The sequence below is a fragment of the Lutra lutra genome, chromosome 8, assembly GCF_902655055.1.
Source record: "Lutra lutra chromosome 8, mLutLut1.2, whole genome shotgun sequence".
NCBI lineage: Eukaryota > Metazoa > Chordata > Mammalia > Carnivora > Mustelidae > Lutra > Lutra lutra.
The window spans coordinates 121,085,727-121,102,246 of NC_062285.1; the positions used below are offsets into that span (position 1 = coordinate 121,085,727).

General features: G+C 37.5%; 1 long non-coding RNA gene across 1 annotated transcript in view; it reads left to right on the plus strand.

The window, feature by feature from the left end:
- Window positions 1-16,520, plus strand: part of LOC125108001 (uncharacterized) — a 44,101-nt gene that overhangs the window by 14,996 nt on the left and 12,585 nt on the right. The window contains exon 3 of the long non-coding RNA XR_007129726.1: window positions 9,912-10,116. This is a non-coding gene — a long non-coding RNA (uncharacterized LOC125108001). The remainder of the gene's footprint in view (window positions 1-9,911; window positions 10,117-16,520) is intronic.

Below are 16,520 nucleotides of genomic sequence, written 5' to 3' on the forward strand. Positions count from 1 at the left end.
GATATCATCATTGCTTTTAAACAAATCTTTGAAATGAGATATATGTGTTTTCACGTGCCCTGGAAGTGGAGGGTTGTTGACGGAACAGCATGGGTTGTTTGCTTACCCATAGAAAGGTATGATTAATTGAATGAGAAAATATCAAATTTTTATCTGAGTAACCTTTGATATTCTAACCTGGTATTTTGGAGACTTGCATGTATTCTTTTTATTTGTAATTCTCCATGAATCCTCATTTATCTTTAAGTATACCACTATCTTGTAATGATAATGTAACGTCAAGGCTGTCAGAGTAATTTCAGCTGAGAGAAAAAAAAGCTGATGTTTAATAAGAGCCAGAGGCCCTTGAGAGAATTATGAAAAAGTCTTTCTCTGAGAGGAAGAGTATTGTGATATGGCCTTCTAGTCTGGTAAAATCTTTATCCTGACATATATATATATATATATATATATATATACCCCAAATATACTAATAACTATTAGTGATTCATCAGAATAAACACCTTCCTTAGAAACACTTAGGGATAAAACATACAGGGAATACGATCTCTGATCATTGCTCTAAAATATTGTTTTAAAAATATTCCGTGAACTCTCTTCCACTGAAAAGCATCTCTTAAGCCTCCGCGTGGTACCCAAGTCTGAACTAGGGAGATTTTCTTCACTATTTTTGTACTCCCCATATGGAATCTGAGAATAACTATGCAGGAGGAAATATGAAAGGTTACCCAATCCTTCTTCACACAGAACTACTCTGAGACCCACTAAAGATAGCAATGCTCCTCTCTAACCAACTTAGTCTGTCTTGCTACCAGTTGGGGTGTTCTTTCTCTTTGTTTGCTTGCTTGTGTTTCAGCTGGCGAGAAAGATCTAGCCAGTACCCAGGCATTGGCATGTGGCTTCAGTATACTTCATTTAGGTTCCATGACTTCATTGGCTATAGTTTCTTATCTCACACACCTGATCGCTGTCCTCCTTTTATAAAATTGAAACAAAAATGCCTGTTCTTGTAGTTGATAACAATTTAGTGCTGCTTGAACTTCTGAAAGATACAATTTGGCCTTTCCCACATAAAAAGGATCAATGCCATCCAAAATCTCATTCTGTTTCCATGCTCTTTTTGTGATTTGCCAGTCCTTAGAAAAGTTCCAGTGTATGTTAGAATAATGTCTCTTTGGTTCACTGATGGGACTCTCAGGTCAAGGCAGCCTACTATATTCGAATGTATTTAAAAGTTGCTAAATGACCCCCTGCACGTTCCCTTGTATTCATCAGTTCTGATCCACAGTCATCCTTCACTTACTTACTTCCTTATTACTTCCTAATAGTAATTGGGTAATTCACTTAAACACCATTATTCTACCTAATCATGAAGGTGATTTTCTTACGTTATCCTCCAGACAAGGGAGGGGAGAAAACATTTGTTTTGAATGGGCTGGTGGGAATATGGTTTCTGTTAACTGCCACTGAAATGGCCTTGTGTGGGCTCTCTGGCCAGGATTTTGGTCTATGAATGTCACGATGTCACCTCAGTTCTTGAACATCCCTTGTACCCAAGAACTTCCAGAGAATCAGCCTTAGCTCTCAGAAGCTTTCCAAGGTTGGAAGTTTGAGTGACCCATTAGTGGGCTGTGTAAAACCAATGGAATAGATCACAGCCAGCACTGAAAATTAATAATTGTAATAATTTTAATAGTATTAAAATAAAGAGAATGGAACTGTCAGAGCACACTGAATGTAGCAAATATTGTCTCATGAACACATTTTTCAAAAATTTTCTGAGTGTGTGTATGCTATTTAGCTCTATTGTAAATATTTTCTTACCATGGGTCTCAGTTTGAAAAAAAAAAAAAAAAGCCCCCAAAACAAAAACAAACCTGAGTTAGACCATATACCCCTTGTTAGCTTTTGCCTAGATGCTGGGTTTTAGAATTTAGAGTATTATCTTACCATATTAAAATTCTGGGTTTTTTTTTCCCACTAGTTATTATCAAGCATATCAAGAGAACTAACTCATAGCGGTAGAAATAATAATGAAAGCTTAGCAAATATTTCCAGAATTTTTAAGAGTTCAGCCATATCAGCTTGCTGATGGTACAATATTCTTACTGATTAAACTATTTAGTTTTAAGTAATTCTTTTAAGAAGTGGCTGTAAATGTTTAGTTACACAAGAGAAGCATATAGATCACAGAAAAATATTTTGTTAATATCTTATTTTGTTTTGGGGTCAAACAGAATGAATATAAACAATGGCTTAGGTTGTGGTAAGAAAGGAAATCACAATTATCACTCACTCTTTTAAAATATCTCAGGGTTAGGGGCACCTAGGTAGCTTAGTCAATGAAGCGTCCACCTCTTGATCGCAGCTCAGGTCTTCATCTTAGGGTCATGAGTTCAAGCCCTGAGCTGGGTTCTATTCTGGGTGTGGAGCATACTTAAAGGAAAAAAAATAATAACTCAAGGTTAAAGTTTTTGCCTTTTCCCTTAAAAAATTTTTTGTAAATATGACCCTTCCTTTATGACTGACGTAATTGATTTTTCCCCCTTGCCTTGTCCCAGCAGGAGTCAGCATAGAGAGGAACCTAGTTGTACTTTTATTGCATACCTGTATTTTATTTGAAGACTGAGGAATGTAAATGCAGAGAGATAAGCATGAAAGAGAGAAGAAAACGATATTACTTGGTTGTGCACATAAATACAGTTTAATAGTCATTGTGTTTATTACGAAGTATGTCATTCTTACCTTCTGTAAAGTCCAGGGTGTCCATAACCTTGATAACCCAAGGCCTGCAGTGGCAGGGTCCCTCCAGAACCTGTCAGAAATGTGGAATGTCAGGCTCCACCCAGACCTACTTGAATCAAAATCTGCATTTTAACAAGATCCCTCCCTGATTTACATGACCATAAAAGTTTGAGGATTGGCATATAGCATGAATATTACCAGTTGCTGTAAGGGCTTGTGTTCATTTCATGGATAACATTTACTCTGGAATAGAAAAATTAGCAAGCGGGAAGAACCGGCAGTTTTTCATATCCCAGTGCAACAGTTGACCATCTAACGGTGTTTATTTTATTTTTATTTTTTTTTAAGATTTTATTTATTTATCAGAGAGAGAGAGGAAGAGAGAGCGAGCACAGGCATACAGAGTGGCAGGCAGAGGCAGAGGGAGAAGCAGGCTCCCTGCGGAGCAAGGAGCCCGATGTGGGACTCGATTCCAGGACTCTGGGATCATGACCTGAGCCGAAGGCAGCTGCTTAACCAACTGAGCCACCCAGGCGTCCCTAACGGTGTTTAAAATTAGTGGTGATGACAGTGATGCTGGTGCTGATGAGAAAACCCATTATCAAGTGCTCCCAAGTGCTGGCCATTGTGTCTGGCACATCAACCAACCCCTTTAACCATCATCTCTTCCCTGTGAGTTCAATGCTGTTTTATAGACAGGCAGTAAAGGCCACAGGTTGCATGGACACCTGTTGCAAATCCAAGCATTCTGATGACTAACATCTGTGATTGGTAGTTGCACCTTTCAAAAGTAGAGAGAGTATTCCATATAAGAAGGAAACATGACACATGAAAGGTTCCTATGAAAGTATCGGTTGATATTTGTTTAGATAATATTTATAATTAGCAATGAGTTCTCAAATCTGCATATTTGAAAAGACAAGAACCGTCTTGTTTGAAGCCCATACCAAGCTTTCAGTGGAGAATTTACAATATACCAGGAGTTGCCCCTTGTGCCCTATTGGGCACCCTTAGCTCTGGGCTGGCAACTAGAGTACCTAGCCTTGAGAGCCAACTGCCTATCTGAAGATGGATATGTGTCCATTGTAACTGAAGAGTGCTCCTAACTTGAAATGATTCTGGAATAATCCAGAATGTATAGTTTGTCTCTCATGTGCTGGGTTCGATCCTTTATAAGGATCCTTTATAAGAAAGGAGAGGCTGCTGGAATATCAACAATTTGGCATTTATTGAGTGAGGAAAATTAACTTATGCAACAAAGGTTCCTGAAACAGCATTGAAATGAGAGTTGAAAGGAAAAGGTCATGTTAGGATACAAACAACACTAAGGGGGCGCCTGGCTGGCTCAGTCGGTAGTTGCAACTCTTGACCCTGGATTATAAGTTCGAGCCCCAAGTTGGGTATAGAGATATAAATACATCTTTAGGGGTGCTTGGGTGGCTCAGTCAGTTAAGTGTCTGACTTTGGATTTCAGCTCAGGTCATGATTTCAGGGTCATGAGATCGAGCCTCATGTCGGGCTCCCTGCTGGGTATGGAGCCTGCTAAAGATTCTCCCTCTGCTTCACACTCCACCCCTCCTGCTCATGCTAACATACACACACACATACACACACACTCTCTCTCTAAAAAATAAATAAGTAATAGAACGAAATAAAATCTTAAAAAACAACAACACAGTGTGTCTTACAGATATCTGAGTAGACAAACTAGTGAATCATGTCTACTAGCATGGAGGGTGGATGTTGTCTCTACTTTTTTATAAAGAAACTGAAACGCCCTTCATACTCAAGTAGCGATAATGACTTTTTTAAGATTGATAAGTTTATTAATGTTTTTAAAAGAGCTACGTATATATAACACAAATTCATACAGTAGCAAAGAATATACAGACAGCCCCTAACTTATACCATGGTTTGACTTGAAATTTTTTTATTTTATTATAGTGCAAAAGTGATACACATTCAGTGAAACCGTACTTTGAATTCTGAATTTTGATCTTTTCCTGGGCTAAAGAAATATGGTAAAATGATCTCTCCTGATGCTGGGCAGCAGCTTCAAGTCAGCCGCGGGGGTTGAACAACCCATACATAAACTTACAACTCTTAACTGTTTGGTGTCTATACAATCATTCCGTTGTTCACTTTCTGTACAGTATTCAATAAATTACACGAGATATTCAACACTTTGTTATAAAATAAGCTTAGTATTGGATGGTTTTGCCTAACAGTAGGCTAATAAAGTGACCTGAACATAGTTAAGGTAGGCAAGGCTAAACTATGGTATTTGGTAGATGAAGTGTATTAGATGCATCTTAAACTTACGATATTTTAAATTTTCGATGGGTTAATCAAAACATAATTCCATCGTAAATCGAGGAATATTTGTACTGTGTGAGAGTTCCTCCCCTCCTGTTCCTCAAGTGCCACGTTCCCTACTGAAGCAACCACTGTTAGCAATTTCTTATGTATCTTTCAGAGTTTCTCTATTTATTTATTTATTTATTTATTTATTTATTTAAAGATTTTATTTATTTATTTGACAGACAGAGATCACAAGTAGGCTGAGAGGCAGGCAGAGAGAGAGAGGAGGAAGCAGGCTCCCTGCTGAGCAGAGAGCCCGATGCAGGGCTCGATCCCAGGACCCTGGGACCATGACCTGAGCCGAAGGCAGAGGCTTTAACCCACTGAGCCACCCAGGCGCCCCCAGAGTTTCTCTAAATATACAAATATTATATACAAACTTTTATTAAACAAAATGATAACATACAATATGCTGTTCTTTCCCTTAAAATGGATCATAGAAATGATTTCATATCATTATTTCTTCATTCATTTTAATGGCTGCCTAGCATTCCACAGTATGGATATAACCTTCTTTAACCAGTTACGTTTGGTGATTTTTTGGATCATTCGCAGGCCTTTGCTGTTGAAAATAGTGCTGCAACAAAAATGAATATGGACATATATGAATATACGTATCCTCAGGTCTTCACATTCAACGTCCTGATTTGTTTTTACTATACAATAGTTACATAATGGGGAAGAAATAACCAATTAGCATAGTAGGCAGAATAATAACTATACTTGCAAACATTATTTACTATGTGATTAGTACTTTGTTGTAGTCGTTTAACTCTTATAATGCTATGGAGATGTTATTATTACTATTACTGTTTTCATTGTTGTTGTTCATCATTGAAGTGAGAAAACCAGGATCTAAATTCACCCAGGAAGTTTGACTGTGGGCCTTGCTCCCACTGCCAAGCTGTGCTGCTTCCCAGGGATTCCACTGCTCCTTCAGCAATGACAGAGTATTTATTGAATACCTACTGTATGCTAAGCAACTGACATGTATAGTTTAATCTTCACAATAGCGTTACAAGGTGGTGGTATTTTTTTTTTTAACAGAGTCGTAATGAGTTTTGATAACTTGCCCAAAGTCCCCGAGCTGGTAAATTAGGAGCCAGGCATGGGACGGAACAGGCCATCTGACTCCTGAGACCACGGCACAACAGGAAGGGAAATGAGGTATTTGATTCTACAGCCAGTAGGCCAGAAGGCAGGAAGGAAATAAGTATATGTATGAGATTTAATTAAACAGATTCAAGTGACCGGAGGGACTAGGAAGGACTTGCAGCGGCCAGCGGAAGCTGGTGCGTGGTACCCGGATAAACACCTAAGTAGGATTTAGTTGTCTGTGTGGATTCCCAGTGGATATTGGTGCAAGCTTCTCCACGGACAGTGTGTTTCCGAGTCCAGATTAACGTGTTCTCACTGACTCTTTCCATCTGAGCAAAAGTCCACACCCGTGCATCACATCTATATAATAAACAATCCATTGTGAGGAGGGGCACTGGCAGGCCCTCAAGAGAGAGCAGCCCAGGTGATTCTGCTCTGCATTGGTATGTGTGCCCCCAGGCAGAAATCAGCAGGCACCACGTTGGAAAAGGAAAGGAAGAGCCCTGAGATTCCTTGAGGTGTTGTCCATTCCTCCAGGTCAGATTCTCCTATTTCCACTTCAGTTTTTCCAGCAGTCCTGTTTCTTTATTGGCATGGCCTATGGCAGAGCTAGGGCCTGCTTCTTAAGACCTGTAGGGTTTATAAAAAGTCACATTTATCTATTCATTATTATTATTATTGCCATTAGTTTTTTTACTGATGTATATTTGACATGAAATGTTATATCCATTTGTGTGGTGATGGATGGTGACCGCACCCATGGTGAGAACTGAGTAACATATAGAATTATCTAATCCTTATGTTGTACACCTGAAATTATTCCTGTCATTATTATTTCATAAATCCATTTTACCACCTAGGCTCTATTTCTGTGTCTGGTGGGTTTTCCTTGTTTCAGATTGCGCCGTTTAATTCAGTGACTCTTTGGGGATTTTCATAGAAAAAAATAAAATTATAGGTGTAGGTCGATGTGTCTGGATTCTTTATAGGGGGGTTATAGGAAAGATAAGAACAAAGATATGTAATGAGTGTTTACTGCAGGTCAGGAGAGATGCAAAAGGTTTTGTATGCACTATCTGATTTAATACCAGAGCTCCACCAGGAGGGTGTTATTTTTGTTGTTCCATTTTACAGATGGGGGCTTCTATTCAGACTTTCTGAGATGAACAATTGTAATGGTGTCAAAGCAAGCTCCTGGGCAAGAAGAAAACACTTTCTCATCCCGCAAAACATACTTCCTCCTCGGACATTTCTTCTTCTACTCTTTGTCCAGATGCACTCAGTAATCAGTATACGTACAGTCCTGTACTCTGCTGTTTTTGTTCACTGTAGTCATAAAAAGTTGATTTCCTCAATCATCCCATTCTCACATAATGACTGCATACACCTAATTGCTGTAATTTAGTAATTTCCCTCTTTGGGAATATTAGATTGTTTTCATTTTCTCTTATAGACACTACTGCGATGAAAAACTCAGTGTAAGTACTATGTTTTATCCTGAATTTCTTAGGAAAAAGTCTTTCAGTCAAAGAATAAAAAAGCCTTTGACTCGTGAAGTTTCTGAGTTAGAACTATTTTCACAGGCGCAAATAGTGAGCAAGACTGAAACACTTATTTTGGAATCTTAAGAAAAATTGTATCTCAAACTCTTTGTAGGTCTGAATTGGGTTTTTTTTTTGGGTATGTTTAAAGATACAATTCTTGAATGAATATGTGGGGATCATTGATCTATAGTAATAGACACAAGGCCTAAAGAAGGATTTTTTGGCATTACTTAAATTCTAAGATGGGTAAATTGGGCTTTGGGGAGGAAGGTATGTGCAACAAAAATGTTCATTCTGTGTCAACATGCATTTCTTGAGAAACTGCTGTGTGCCAGGCCCCATGGTGGTCATCAAGCCTCTGACAGTGAAGGTGATAGTCTGCTCATTTCCTAACAAAACATTACTAAAGGTCATGTCTAAGGGGTTTTGTTTTTTTGTTTCGTTTGTCCTTGAAACTGTGCTGCAGCATACCCTCAGCCTCTAATATCTCTGAATCCTTTGTTCTTTTGCTTTCATGGACTCTGACGTATTTCTTAAATGCAGCCCCAGACATGAAGGACAAAGAATATCCTTACTCTCAGAAAGACATATGCATAGATATAATTTCTGGGAATTCCTGAAACCATATTTTTCTCCTCCCATCTCTGTTCTGGTAGGATTTAAGAAACCCTTTTATCTTCCTAGAATGAAAGTATCTTGCTCTGTAGTTTTGGGGATCCCTACATCATCTTATCCCTGTCGTATATAGCTCAGACTGCATCTAAATACATTTATCTTTTCAGCACTTCATGCTAAATAAACCAAACGCAGGGGCTTTGGACCTTCCATTACAGGAATATCCTCATGTGGAAATAAAATGCAAATTTAGATACATACCATGATTTGTTAATACAGTACACTCTACCTGCAATTTTCACAGGTAGAGAACCATTTTGGTCCCTTTAGGGAGCCAAATATATAGAATTCCTGTTTAAAATGTAATTCAAAATTGCATTTTAACTTTTCACCAAATTCTTCCATCCCAGAAAAACCTACTGATTTGTTGATAAATACAATTTTATTAACATATTGTATATTACTCGTTTTAAAAGTCTGCAATGTAAATGTTTTTAATTCACTGATGTTGAAACACTTCAAAGGGGAAAAATAATCGTTTAGTAAGTATTATATTGGTTTAATGGCTTACCATGCAGATCAAACTCTTTACTGGTCAACTGAATGTTTCACTTTAAAAAATATTGTTATGTCATTTTAATATACAATTCAATTTCAGTAAGTTCATTAATGTATGTGTGTTTATATCTACCAGTCGATTGACCAATCACACTTCTATATAATTTGAGTTCACTGATTTTTTTTCTGAAGGGAAAATTTGTATTAGGATGTAGAGATGTCTGTCTCTTTATCTAAAGTTGTGTAAGTTATTCTTAGCTGCAATGCCCAAATTAGTTCCTCATAAAATTCTCTGTAAGTATGATTTGAACTTATTTGTAAGGGTTAGTTCCAGGAATGGGAATTTATAGAGTACTCTTGCTGATGAAAAGGGGATAAATGGAGACAACTTCATAATGTCAGAATACAGTTTCCATGGGTTGACCTAAGGCTACTTAGCCATAAAGCTGTCTCCGCTGGGTAACAATCTGTTCATAGACATGACCAAGGTAATGCAGATGTGGAAAAGAAAATACAAAGGCATCTGAAAAAGGAGCTCTGATAGGTTTTTTTTTTTTTTTAATTCTCCTTAAGTTTCTAATATCCCATATCCTTAACACTGGGATTGAAGTACTCTCTGCTGCAACCTTACACATAGCCTCCTGTTTGAACTCAAAACCCTAGGAACTACATGTCTGAGATCTGAATGTATTCTGGGTCCCAAATCAATCTTGTCACTCCTCAGAAAGCAATGCAAGATAATAAGTAGTATTCACCTGATTGCTTTCCTGCTCCGAGACAGCTGGTGACGCGTGTCTTCCTGATAACCAGGAGTTTCAGATCTAAGGCAGGGATAAAGGGAAGCTGGGAGCTCGCAGAATCTAAATTTGACAGTCGATGGCTGAGGAGAGGGTCAGAAGGGATAGAATCTGTGACACGTATGAGAAAGGAACAAAATTTATCTGTTCTGGTTGCAATGATTAGATGTCTCTTTGTCTGGCTTTCTTACAGCAGTTGACTGATTGTACCCGCCAGCTGGCTAATATCATAATTAACAAAGTTGCTACTATATCTGCAAAGTTTAATCGAAAAATTTGCCAGTGATATGATGGCATTGTCACAAAGATCACAAGGGACGCGGAGTTGACTTTTGCTCAAGGTGGAATGGCAAAGCCGTATAGGCAAGATGAGAAATCGTGAACTTGTTCAGCCAAAGGTACGTTTGTTTGCTTTTTCATAATTCCACACCTGGGCTTTCTTATTCAGATTTTTTTGTTTGATGGCTTGTGGATTCCGTTTTGTTTTGTGACCAAAATGATTCGTAAAAAGATCCATATGCATCTTGAGCACTTACATCATATTCTCTGAAAGCTTTGGGGTTTTTTCCAAATCTGGGAATTCAGAACTAAAATGAAATGGCTTTTGATACAGAGAATAGAGTTTAAAGCAATGTTTTGCCTGTCGTTGTGTCTAATCTTTATCGGTTTTCAGATTAACTGTTTGTTAACAAGTATCAATTGAACCTTTTATATCTTGTAGCCTTGGATTCATTTTGCTCAAAAATAAGAGCCATTGCTCTGCTTTTCTATTGTGCTAACCTCGTTATAGGGGTGAAAAAAACAAGCATAGTTATAGAAGATGTGGAGGTCCTATTTCGGTTTCAAGAAATGCTCAGAGCAGTTGGGAAGGAAGGCTGGGGTCTTGACTTTTGTCAAAGTAATTGGGGCTTTTTACAATATTTAGGAAGACCGGCATATCTTAAAATCTGCTATTCCTCAATGCCAGTCTGGCCATTGACTGTCATACCTGTATTTTCTTTTTTACTGGAATTTGCTTTGCTTGATTGAATATTCAGGCTCTGGGGAGTTTCCCAAATGATAGCCATCACATATTGCTAATTAATGAACTTGAATATTAATGAGAAGGAGCGTGTGCCTCTGTATATGCCTGTGTGCTTCCTCAGAGTACAAAGAGAGAGGAAGGTTTCTCAAAAATGATGCAGAAGATGAAGTTTGAGCTGTTTATGCTGTGTCACATAACCGCTAGAATACCAAAGCAATCAATCTGCAGTATAATTGGGACTTACCCTGAGGTTCTTTGCTTCCCTCTGTGGTCGTCTAGACTGGTATATCATGGCAAAAATAAAGCAAAATTGTGTGTGTGTGTGTGTTTGTTTGTTTTACCAATGCCATTTGTTGTGTGTGTTAACAGCAGTTTTTTAAACATAATGAAATAACATTTTGGAAACAAATGCATAGCAATGCGTATTTTTAATAAGCCCATTAAAACTTTCTCACGGCTTTATTCCTAGTCATGGGAGACTAGATACTCTGAATATATTTATTTGAAAATATGAAAATCAAATTTCATATTCTCAAAACTTAAAAAATGAGCCACGTATGGGATTGTGAATTTTAAACTCTTTAAGTGTCCGAGTTATAGAAAAAAACCGTTGAAATTTTGGCTAAAATTTGAGTCAACACATTTGCAATCTTCACTAAAATTTAATGACGTTGATAAGAAATGCTGGAAGTGGAGGTTTAAGATATCATTTTATTATATTCTGGATGTCATTTTCGGAAGAGAGTGTTATTCTCATGAGAGAGAATCTCTTTTTTTCTTTGACTTTGCATTTCTTGCCTCCTAGTATCTGGTACATAATAGGCACTCGATATATATTTATTGAGTGAACAAATTAATGAATTTAAGTCTTTCTGCTGCTGAGCAAATATGGTTAACATTTGCTTCCTCCAATCAATAACTTTTGAACGCAGTAAACATTATGGATAGAAACAAGGAGATGAATGGCATAATCACAGACAATAGGGGGGATTAAGTTCCTAAAATGATATAATGTTGTTTTAACCTAAACCTCCATAACATTTTGTGTCATTGAGATTTCCTATTGTAAGAACTCGGTTGGAGTAGCGAAGGTCTATGAGGATTAGAAAAAGCCAGGAAAGTGGTTCACAGCTGATGCACCCGTTCTTTTAAACAGGATTATCCTGAGATGTGTAGAAATGAACTCTTGTCAGAGTTTCAAAGGAATTAATATTTTTGGTAAAATGTGCTAATGTAAAGAGTTAGAAGATTAGTGATGCATAATGAAAGCAGTGCGTTCTTTCGCATGGAAATAGGAATATAATAAATGTCCTGCAGGTGATTGGGGCTGTAGCAATTTTATTGAAGATTAAAGTTTGATTGACCTTTGTTAGGGTGATTAACCCTTCTGAAATTAAAAGCTAGAGCTGAATTATTCTGGCCAATTTAAATGCAAACATTGAGCGGGTCGTATGTCATTCAACTAATAATAATAAAAAAACCCCTATTTTAATTTTCATTTTTGCACGTCTGAATAGGATGCTGCTTTGGAAGGATCATAGCTCTGGCGAGAGCATTCCAGTGGCAGGGAATATGGACTAATGTATAGATAATTAGGAGTACGTGGGAAGCGTCCCAGGCATCACTCCTCCTATCCAAACATCAAAACCACCACCTCAAAAAAAGCCGGGAGCCTGAAGGCAATCTCCACACACTGAAAAATGCGTGCTCTCAATAGAAAAACCGATCTAGAAATGTCCTGAAGAGGTTAGGAATAAATAACAGGGACATCTCTATTCTAATCCACTGCTAGCCACCTAAACTGGATATTATATCCATATTAAATCTGTATGACGTCTCCTGTAAATGGAGGCTTTGTGGTATGGTTGCTTATGAAGCTGTTTGTTGCAAACGTTGATTTCTTTCTAATGTTTAGAATTTCGTTGCCTGTGATCTCTGAGAGTCTATAAATATATTCAGTATCTTACATTAGGTCCAAAAATGTTATAGGAGGAGCAAACTCTCATTGTTTACAAAGTCATGTAATGGTTGGGTTTTATTTTTCTTCGTTAAATTTTTCAGAAAATTTGTGAAAAGTTACATATTCACATCACTGCAAAAGCTGTTGCTATTTTTCATATCACGTTAAATTTTTTTATTCCCAAGTCAGTGAGTTAAGTCCCACCACATAGTGAACAACATCTTCCTTTTATGTGTCTGTGGACTATTAAAATGATAATACAGGTTCTGTTCATTCTATATATAATTTACTTCTCTCTCTTTTCATCAAAGCATTCACTCTGAACATGTCAAGGGACGAAAGTCCCAAGTATTACAGTGTAAAAATTAAGAAGCCTGAGGTGCTATGGTTTATTTTTATGCAAGCTTTTCATGTACCCTTTTTAGCATTTTTTTTCTGAAAGAGAGGCTTCTACCCCAGGCCTATGCAGAAAGTCAAAGATGAAAATCTTGTGATAGAGTGAGAGGGAATTCAGTTGGCAACGTGACGCTGGCACCCTCCAAAGAGCGGGGTGATACCTTGCAGCACAGATTAATAATCTGTTTGGCTAAGATCTGTTTGCTATAAAGATAATTTCCTAATTCTTAATCGTGGGGCTGGTATTCAACCATAAACTGTAAACAAATAATGTTGTTCTGTACCTTGCCTGATAAAGTGTATTTTATTAGCTTTAGGTTGGGTACATTAAATTGTCCAACTTTTTAAAAACCCAGTTGTTCCATGATAATACTTTTCTTATTAGAGACACTTCTCACTAAAACAAACAAACAAACACTACTCTAAACTCAGTCTCTAAAATAAGCACTATTCATTCTTCAGCTGTAATTCAATAATCCCCTCTAATTTGATTATTTTTATTTTACCTCTTACCAGAACTGAATGAAAATAATTGGGGGCATTAAAATTTATTGTAAACATGACATCCTCTCAGCATAAAAAACGAATATGCCAGTCTACTGATAATATCTTCTGTGTGTTACCCTCAGTTACCAGCAGTCTTTCCCATAAAAGAAAATATGGCTTGAGAAGGCGAGATTCATATTGTCTTGGTGTAGAGAAAAGATGTGCTGAAAGAGCAGAGGCAAATAAGATTATATTTTGTTAAATCCCAAATCCAATCATTTGTTTTGCTTCAGTGTATTTAGAAGACATTTTTATTTCTTTGTTGCCTTTGTTTCTGGCAATCTGTTCACCTCTAATCCACCCAGTCCCAGACCTGACATTTTCTCTTATGGCTGCAGAAGAACATTCTTTACCATTAACAACCAAAATTAATCCATTTGATATTTTCTTGGGCCGCATATTTTCATAGGAGTCCTGGTGCTTAAAAACCAGACTGTCCTGAGAGTGACCAGTGGTGTCATTTTATTCACTGCATCTTGTATGGTTTGTGAGTCAGTAATTTAATGCCACAAAAATTTAGAGTAGACCTACTATGAGCAATCGGATGGTGCCAGACCAAAAAGAGACAAGTGGCAAACGCAAGGATTTTCAAGGTTTTTAAAATCCCTCATGGTCAAGAACTTGTCTGAATTTTTCAAAATGTTATTCTCCTTAGCGAGCAGTGCTTCTAGAATAAAATTATTTGGTTAACATCGGTCAAGTGAATTTTTTCTTGTAGTTTGTTTGACAAAATCATAAAGATACTCCGGATACCGTAAATGCTCCGAAGTTAACTTCCCAGCTAATTGTGACACTTCTGAAGCATCAGTTTTCAGGTGAATTGGAAGGTGACCTACTGGAGCGTAGTGACTTGTGGCCTGTTGGGGAGATGCATTCCATGCCACTTGTTTTCACACCACTTCTGCATAGGACTTTGGAATATGGAGAACTGCTTGATAAAATAACTTCTGACTAAAATGCCTTTAGCATTAGTCTTTCCGGAGCCATCACCAACTAATCTGTATGGGGTGTCAACAAGAATTATTTGGGTACCTCATATGTACCACATATCCCCTCAGCGCAGTGTGGGCCCATGAGTCACGTTTTCTGGACCAGAAACTGAGACTGAGGGTGGAGAGCAATTGGCCTGGCTTGGAAGCAGGTGCCATATTTCAAGGCCTTCTTGAAACACCAGAGCTAGCGTTGCCATATCCGTAGCATCCCGCTTTGCTGAAACTTGGTGACTGTGAGCACGGGGATTTGAGATGATTGCAAACTCTTCTCTCAGACAAAGGAATTTGCTAAATTGCAGGGACTACAAGGAAAGAAGGAACTCTCCCCTGATTTGTTCCTAAGGGAGAGAAGAGGTACTTTAGAATGACAGAGATTATTCATGGGCACATCCATGCAATGAACTTGATTTGGTTGGCTCATTTCATGGAGACTAAAAATTGTCCTCCCCAAATATTAATCATTTAATTCATTGAAAGTCAGCCAATAGGCTCTTCTTTAAAAAAAAAAAATTGTCTTTTAAAATGTTTGTACTTAACTGTCTTTCATTTGAAATTTGTAAATAATTCTGTTGAACCCAGTGAGAGTCAGAGGTATCCCCACCTCGCCTCACACACTGTCATTGGTTAAACAGTTTAACAACCCTTGATAAATGTGCCTCCATGTTTTTATGATCCCTCCTCCTGAAACTGCATATGAGCCCAGAGTCTGTCAGATTGCTCTCCCATTGGGAATTGCCCAGTTGCTTATACCAAATGAGTTTAAGGGAATATGTGAAAAAAATCTTGATAGATATAGATATAGATATAGATATAGATATAGATATAGATATAGATATAGATATAGATATTGTATGGGGTTACTGTAATGTGAGAGAAAGCCATCACGCTCCTCTGGCAGAAACAATTATTGTCCTCATTTCCTAATTTATTATGAGAACAAAAGAGTTAGCATGGGTTAAACAAAAAGTAAACCTTTGCAAAATTAGCATAGGAGGTTCCAAAAGTTTGGAATTGACAGATCAATTTTCAGTTGGAGACTTGGTCCACTTTTTAAAATTGATTCTTTTGGTCTGTGAACCCTCAGAGCTTGGCTCAGAGGGGTGTGATAGGTCTAAAGACATCTCTGTTTCTGCCTACAAGGGCCTAGGAGAGTGCCTGAGACATGGTAGGTACCAAGGGAGTGTTTGTTAAACTGGATCATGATTATTACCATCAAAATAAAGTTAAGGACGTTGAACTCAATATTTCCTTATAAAGTCCTGGGGTTTGCACTAAGAAAGAAATCTAAGTTTCAGAGTTGGAAAAGAGAAAAGGGAAATTGAGATAGATGATAGATGATAGATGATGGATAGATTCCCATATCTACTATAGAATTCTTTTGAGGATGACCCGATTTTTTTCTTTACTTTGACTTTAATGCTTAAACCTGCCAATTTCCTTCCACCCTGAATTGTTAGTTACTGGTTACTGATAACTTGCCAATAGCTAAACTAGTTTTCCTGAACTGACTAGAATAATCAAAATTATCAGATGGGTTTATGCTTATAGGAAAATAAGAAAAATGATTCACGATATTCATTTTGAAAATGAATGAAAAGGCAACTAGAAGGCTTTGTGTAGAATCAGGGGAGGGGTGTAAGAGTATTTGCAGGAAAATTAGAAATTACTCTTGTGATTCTAACTTTAAATAAAAGTCTTTTGCAGCAGAGAACAGTAAAGTGTATAAGAAAACGAGAGCATCTTCCTTAAGAGATGCTAAGCAAGATGGAAGAACAAGTTTGACCAACATCTCTTCTAAGTATATAAATACTTGAGAATTCATTAACCATTTGAGTCCTGCTTGATGATGATTAAACCCTTAGGCAGATGTGAATCAACTTCTCT